Raw genomic sequence first — 8,380 nt, forward strand, 5'->3', positions numbered from 1 at the left:
TAAACACAATATTTTTGAGTGCAAGCATATAATGTTCATAAACTAGCATAACATGTTTGGGACATATATGTTAATATGTTAGAACATATTATGCTTGGGACATAAAATGTTTGTAAATATAATATGCTTGGATGCAAACATATATTATTTTAGAAATAGCCTATAAACATATATGTGTTTAGTAGCTTGGAGCGTTATTTAACAGGGAGCGATATTGAATTAAGTTGGTGGTTGTTGCTTGTTATTACAAAATTAACATTTTATTTTTCCTTGGGCAATTGATCAGCTACTTCTTTGATCCTTACAAACTGTGTGGTCCGCTGTTCGAATCCCCGTCCGGCAAAAGGTAAAATTAAAATAAAAAAAATCATACAATTGAATAATTTCTTCTACAATGTTTGTATTACAGAAAAAGGTGCTAAGAACTAAAAAATCTCGTGGAAGTGAGAAAGATGTGGGGGAATATACAATTGGGCAGAAACAAAATTTTGAGCATTCAGGTCGAAAACCTATGTTGTTAGCACCTATATTACCTGTTTATTTTCATAATTCATTATGATTGTAAATATATAAATAAATAAAATTTTGAGCACAATATTGTTTGGGAGAATTTTTTTTAAGCATATAATATTTTTGGGTGCAAAATGCTTCCAAACATATTATATGTTCACATAATAACATATTGTTTTTTGGAAGACAACATTATTGAATTTGGATGCAAAAATACAAAATGTTTGGAACTTAGACTACCCAAACATATATTGTTTAGACCAATATGCTTTCAAACATATTATATATTGGAAGAGATCAAACATATAAATGTTTGGGCAATACCCAAAAATGTATATGCTTGAAGCAAAATATGTTTGGGAGTATATGTTACAGAAGCGATTTTTTGTGAGCGTGCATATATAAGCGGCCCCCATATTTCAATTCTGGCTCTCTACTTACCGTGCAAAAGTCCATATCGCTTCGTAATTATTTGTGGACTTACCTATACATACCATTTTTGTGAAAATTTCAGGGAAATGATCAAAATTTCAATTCCATAGTGAATTTTTCTCAAAATTTCAACTCTATAGGAAATTTTGTCTAAATTTAATTTCTAAAGGAAATTTTGTCAATATTTCATTTCTATATTGAATTTTATCAAAATTTCATTTCTATATTGAATGTTGTCATAATTTGATTTCTATAGGAAATTTTGTCAAAATTTAATTTCTTTAAATTTTTTTTTCAAAATTTTAACACTCTAGAAAAGTTTGCCAAATTTTCATTTCTATAGAAAATGTTGTCAAAATTTAATATCTATACGAAATGTTGTCAAAAATTCATTTCTATAGAAAATGTTACCAAATTTTATTTTCATTTCCTTAGGAAATGTTGTCAAAATTTCATTTCTATAGGATTTAAGTGCTACTTTCAATCTAAGAAATGGTTGCAATCAGACCCTATAGCAGCTAATAGCTTAGATCACAACTACGACTAGCCGGGCCTGACAACATTAATTACCAAGTCTTTCGTTCGTTCTCATTAATTAGCATGCCATTTCTGTTTTCAAAATCACACAGAAATAATCTAGAATTTAATAGAAATAATGCAAACACCAAATGAAGCCATAAAGTATTCCATAGATCCGTTCTCATTTTTTTTTTATTTTTTGTTATTGTCATTGCTGTATGACACAAATCAGGCCAGGTCATCATCGATTGCATACCGAGTCCATTAAATAGTCCACGTATTCGATTGCTCTGTTATGATGGTATGTCCATACATTAAGTTAGCCAACGCAAGAAGCTTTGCACAAAATGCTTCTTTCCTTTCTGCATACATTAATGCCACTCAGCCAGGCTGCCAAGCTATGAAAATACCCTCAGCGTAATGTTATCACCAAGGGTTATAAATATTAAAATATTTAAACTATTGACCCATTAACAGCACAAGCAGCAAAACAAAAAAAAAATAAAACCAACAAAACTGAATAATGAGAAAAAGTAGCTGGAAAGCAAATGACAGCAGACGCTGTTCAGTCCAATTCAATGGCCGCAACGACACGCAAACGTTTCGAAATAGATTCAAAAATCTATTTGAATAAATCGGGAGGGACTTCTGCGATTCTTCATGTACAATTATCAACAACCAACTTTGCTACAACATACACATACAGAAAAGCGAACATTTTAGAAAGTAAAAAATATTTGATAATGCTCTAAACTTTATTAGAGTAGGAGATTATTTAGTCCATGTCGTTAATGATTTTTCTTCATATCCCATAAACGAGATAAGCATTTCGAGCGAAGCAGTATGTATGGTACCTCATGATCATATGCAATATGGTGTAATTCTAAGTGTGAACAAGTGAACAAGAAGCTGAATTCGGCCTGGACGAGGCTCATGGATATCTTTTGCAATAGACCAACAAATCCATAGGAACACAGGGTTGATACCAAATACTTTGGTACACTTTGGATACTATGGTAATCCCAGCGACGAATTTAGTACCTTTTTCAACATTTTATCAGCCTTTTAATTAAAAATCTATGCAAATTTGCTTACATTCCAAATCCCCATGCCTATCACCAACATATCCTTAATGGTGATGAGGGTATAATAAGTTCGCCATTCCATTCTAAACACATCGAAATATCGATTTCCAACTATGTAAACTATATATCTTTTTGATCAAGAAGAAATTCTAAGACGATCTAACACTGTCTCTCTGACTGTCTGTTATTTATAATCACGATGCAGCATTAAATAATGGTGCTATCTTTCTGAACTATGACCGACCCCACAATTCGATTTCTTGGGCATGTAGACACCAAAATTTTATTCCGATTTACGTCAAAATGTGTGCCAAACACGATTGCCGTAGTTGGTAGAATTCTACCAAAAATGGTCGATTTTTTACAGTTGGGTAAATTCATAAAATTCTTGATGTTTTGATAGAGTTTGCAAAGTATACCTCTCCAAGTAAGATGTACATCAATATTCTATAGAAATAAAATTTTGCCAAATTTTCTATAGAAATAAAATTTTGCCAAATTTTCTATAGAAATAAAATTTTGATAAAATTTTCTATAAAAATAAAATTTTGATAAAATTTTCTATAGAAATAACATTTTGACAATGTTTTCTATAAAAATAAAATTTTGGTAGATTATTTTTGGCTCGAGTGGCAACCATGATTATGAACCGATATCATATGCTGACACCATGTCCCAAATTTCAAGCGGATCAGATGAAATTTGCTTCTCTTCTCCGCAAGCCAAATCTGGGGATCGATTTATATGGGGGTTATATATAATTATGGACCGATATGGACCAATTCCTGCATGGTTGTCACGTACCAAATTTCAACCGGATCGGATGAATTTTGCACCTCTAAGAGGCTCCGGAGGTCAAATCTGGGGATCGGCTTATATGGGGGCTATATATAATTATGGACCGATATGGCATGGTTGTTAGAGACAATATACTAACACCACGTACCAAATTTCAATCGGATCGGATGACTTTTGCTCCTCTAAGAGGCTCCGGAGTTCAAATCTGGGGATCGGTTTATATGGGGGCTATATATAATTATGGGCCGATGTGGACCAATTTTTGCATGGTCATTAGAGAACATATACCAACACCATGTACCAAATTTCAGCCGGATCGGATGAAATTTTCGTCTCTTAGAGGCTCCGCAAGCCAAATTGGGGGATCGGTTTATATGGAGGCTATATATAATTATGGACCGATATGGACCAATTTCTGCATGGTTGTTAGAGACCATATACTAACACCATGTACCAAATTTCAGCCGGATCGGATGGAATTTGGTTTTCTTAGAGGCTCCGCAAGCCAAATCGGGGGAACGGTTTATATGGGGGCTATATGTAATTATGGACCGATATGGACCAATTTCTGCATGGTTGGTAGAGACCATATACTAACACCATGTACCAAATTTCAGCCGGATCGGATGAAATTTGCTTCTCTTAGAGCAATCGCAAGCCAAATTTGGGGGTCCGTTTATATGGGGGCTATACGTAAAAGTGGACCGATATCTCCCATTTGCAATACCATCCGACCTACATCAATAGCAACTACTTGTGCAAAGTTTCAAGTCGATAGCTTGTTTCGTTCGGAAGTTAGCGTGATTTCAACAGACGGACGGACGGACATGCTTAGATCTTCTGAGTCGATCTTCTTTCACCACGACCCAGAATATATATACTTTATGGGGTCTTAGAGCAGTATTTCGATATGTTACAAACGGAATGACAAAGTTAATATACCCTCATCCTATAGTGGAGTGTATAAAAAAAATTATCTTTAGAAATAAAACTTTTCAAAATTGTCAATAGAAATAAAATGTTTCCAAATATTCTATAGAAATAAAATTTTGACAAAATTTTCGATAGAAATAACATTTTCACAAAATTTCCTATAGAAATAAAATGTAGGAAAATTTATATAGTAATAAGATTTTCACAAAATGTTCAATTATCCAAATTCTAAATTTTTCCTGAGGAATTTTGACAAAATTTTCTATTGAAATAAAAATTTAACAAAATTATCTGTAGAAATAACATTTTGTCAAACTTTTCTATAGAAATAAAATTTTGACAAATATTTCTATAGAAATAAAATTTTGACAAAATATTCTATTGAAATTAAATTTAAAAAAAAAATATTTATAGATATAAAATTTTGACAAATTTTTCTATAGAAATAAAATTTTTAAAAAATTTTCTATAGAAATAAAATTTTGACAAAATTTTTTCATTGTTGGGTTTAATGAACTGCCTGAATTTATTCTGATAATTGGTTGATAGTTTTGCTGCAAGTAGAGGATGCTGATGAGGAATGTGGTAATTCCGAAACGTGCGTCCATCCAACCATCTTGCAGTCGATAGGGCTTTGCCCAAATAAATTTGACAAACATTATTTTCCTCTGTTGGTTAAGCTACACTTGTAGTTTAGTCAATGTATGGTTTTAAGCTGCAATAAAAACAACAACAATGCTGAAATAAAATTTTCACAAAATTTCCTATAGAAATAAAATTTGGGAAAATTTCTATAGTAATAACATTTCGACAAAATGTTCTATTATCCCAATTCAAAATTTTCCCTGGGGAATACGGTCCCTGGGAATTCATTTTCCCCGGGAATACGACGGCAGTTCGGAAACTTTTTAGCTTAGCACAAAATGCGGTATAAACAGAAAAAGGTTAAGTGTTTTAGAAACTTCCATCTCTCTTATGAACACATGTTAAATTTTGTTTCGATCTGACAACTCCTTCATATAGAAACAGGTGTTCAAAAAAGACGCATCCGCAATTTTTTTAGAATGGAAAGATTAGAAATGCGCGCTGTCATTAAATATTTACATAATAAACGTTTATCGGGACAAGAAATTCATAATGATATGGTGAATGTGTTAGGTGAAAGTGCTCCTTCACATGCAACAGTAAAAAATTGGGTTGCTGAATTTAAACGTGGTCGTACAAGCATTGAAGATGAACCACGTAGTGGACGTCCAAATACAGCAACAACAACAGAAATTGTAGCCAAAATGCATGATATGGTATTAAATGATCGACGAATAAAAGTGCGTGAAATTGCTAATATCATGGGCATCTCAAATGATCGAGTCCATTTAATTTTGCATGAAGAACTACAGATGAAAAAGTTTTCTGCAAGATGGGTACCGCATTTGTTAACAGTCGATCAAAAACTCATAAGAATGAACATTTCTCAAGCTTGTTTGGATGGTTTTCAGCGAAATAAAATGGATTTTAAGCGTCGTTTCATAACTGTTGATGAGACATGGATCCACGACTATACTCCAGAGGCAAAAGAACAATCCAAACAATGGACTGAAGCTAGAGGAAGTGCCCCAAAGAAGGCAAAAACAATTCAATCGGCTGGTAAGGTTATGGCAACGGTTTTTTGGGACTTCAAAGATATTTTATTGATTGACTATGCAAAAGGGTAAAACAATAAATTCAGTAGTACTACTGAATTCAGAGTACTATTGCAATCTTTTGGATCAATTAAATGTACAAATTCCAGAAAAACGTTCTGGCTTACAACACAAAAAAATAATTGTTCATCAAGACAACGCATCAGCGCACAGGAGTGTTTTAACAATGGCTAAAATCAACGAATTAAAGTACGAGTTGCTTGACCACCAACCTTATTCTCCTGATTTAGCTCCAAGTGAATTTTACTTGTTCCCAAATCTAAAAAAATTCCTTGCTGGCAAGCGTTTTACCTCAAATGAAGATGCAATTACAGTTGTAAACCACTATTTTGAAGACCTTGAGGACAACTATTTTAATCAAGGGATAGAATTGCTAGAAAAGCGTTGGACTAAGTGCATTGAAGTTTCAGGAGATTATATTGAAAAATAAAAATATTTTTGAAAAACTAACTATTGTCTTTCATTGATAGGCTAAGAAGTTTCCGAACCGCCCTCGTAAAATCCTCTTATTCTAAACAGTAGGGGAAGGAAATAACTAGGGAGAAATAATTTCGTGTATTCGAAGTCAAATGTCTTGATTCAGCTGGTTTATTTTGGCAAATATTTACATACAAATTCTTTTTTTTATGAATTGACGTAAAAGTTGAGGGGATATTTTAACCCAAACAAGTATATACGGCCGTAAGTTCGGCCAGGTCGAATCTTATGTACCCTCCACCATGGATTGCATAGAAACTCGTACTAAAGACTCCCAGTCAGAAAAAAACCATCGGAAAAGCGTTGTGAACGGTTGATACACGGTGGGAAAAAGCGTTGTTACAACCCCAAAATGATAACATCATTCCACGGTGTATCGATTGTATTTAACAACGTTTTCAAAGCGTCATGAAAACAATATTTTATACGCTTTTCCGATGGTTTAACGAACGCTTTGACAACCCCAAAATGATAACATCGTTATACGGTGTATCGATGGTTTTTATAACCATTAAAAAGCACTGAAAAACAACGTCTTTCCAATTGTTTCTAGAATGCTTTAGGAGGGTTAGAATTATAATTTTACAGTACCTTAAAACCGCTATTGAAACAAAACATTATTAGGGCTGTTTTCTTTTAACACTGGATGCAGCATTTGTATGGGCTATCCAGAACATCGTTGCACTGGTGTTCTATCCAGAACATCTCATCAGTACAAGTCGAGTCGGTGTTACCAGATTGCATTTTGATAAAGTGACGCTTTTTAGATTCACAATAGCAGTTTATTGTGACTAATTTATCGAATATCATGAAATTCAAAGTGATACAGTGTCATGAATAATCGCAGAAGTACATATTTATAACTATTTGAGCATTTCATACATTAAAATTTTAAGATTTCACTTGTTTTCTGTGATTGTTTTTAAACAGCTGATGACAGTGTTGCATATTTTTTGGAGATGTCCTGGATAAACGAGTACTCTGTTTTCACGGACTAGACTGCTTAGGGTATCCAGTGCAAAAAGAAAACAGCCCTATTAGTGTTTTACACTTTACAAAGGAACATCAGAAAACATAACAATTAACAATTACCCCCATTTTCATAAAGCTCCGTTAGTGTTCCGTTAACTAACCAACTTTTGAACCGTATTATGGACGAAATTGTCATCTTGCATATATATTCCATAGCCAGTTAGGAACACAACTGACGAAAATTTTTCACTTAAAGTTAACTGGAGAGAAGATATTTGCAATTTACTTTCTGTTAATTGGCAGTTAAAGCCTAACGGAGCTACATGAAAATGGCCGTTAATAGGAAAAATACATAACTAAGATTAAGATTGACATTTATAATTGGTAAAAAAATTATTTTAATATGGTCAAAAATCGCTAAAGTGAAAACTAAATCAGTAAAAAAGGCATAAAAAAAAGTATACATATTTGTTGCAGATTTCTTTATATCTTGATGGGGAATAGCCCAAAGCAAATTTTCATAAAGTTTGTATTCCTTAAAATGAATTATTAAAGAAAAGTAATCGTGAAAAATTTGTGATTTTAGGGGCTAGTCATATGTCTTTATTATTTCCTATAGGTAATAGTTCAAAATTCACTCTTGGAAAAGTTTTAAGGTACATTAAAAAGAGAATCCTCTACGACACTAAAATGAACTTAACAAAGGGAAAAAGTTATACACAAATGTGCGTATTTCACACAAAACACTTCAGAATTTCTTAAGATTTGTAAATTTTACCCCAAATGCGCCAAAAGATTTGTACATTTTACCCCAAATGCACCAAAAGAACATTCTTGCAATACTGAACTCCAATTTTTTCCTTCAAACAATGAAATTTTCTTTAAAGGTGGGTATTAAGTTCGAGTTTAGGCGATAAAAACGTCATTTTTCACGATTACTTTTCTTTAATAATC

Source organism: Haematobia irritans, chromosome 5 (assembly GCF_050003625.1).
Source record: "Haematobia irritans isolate KBUSLIRL chromosome 5, ASM5000362v1, whole genome shotgun sequence".
NCBI lineage: Eukaryota > Metazoa > Arthropoda > Insecta > Diptera > Muscidae > Haematobia > Haematobia irritans.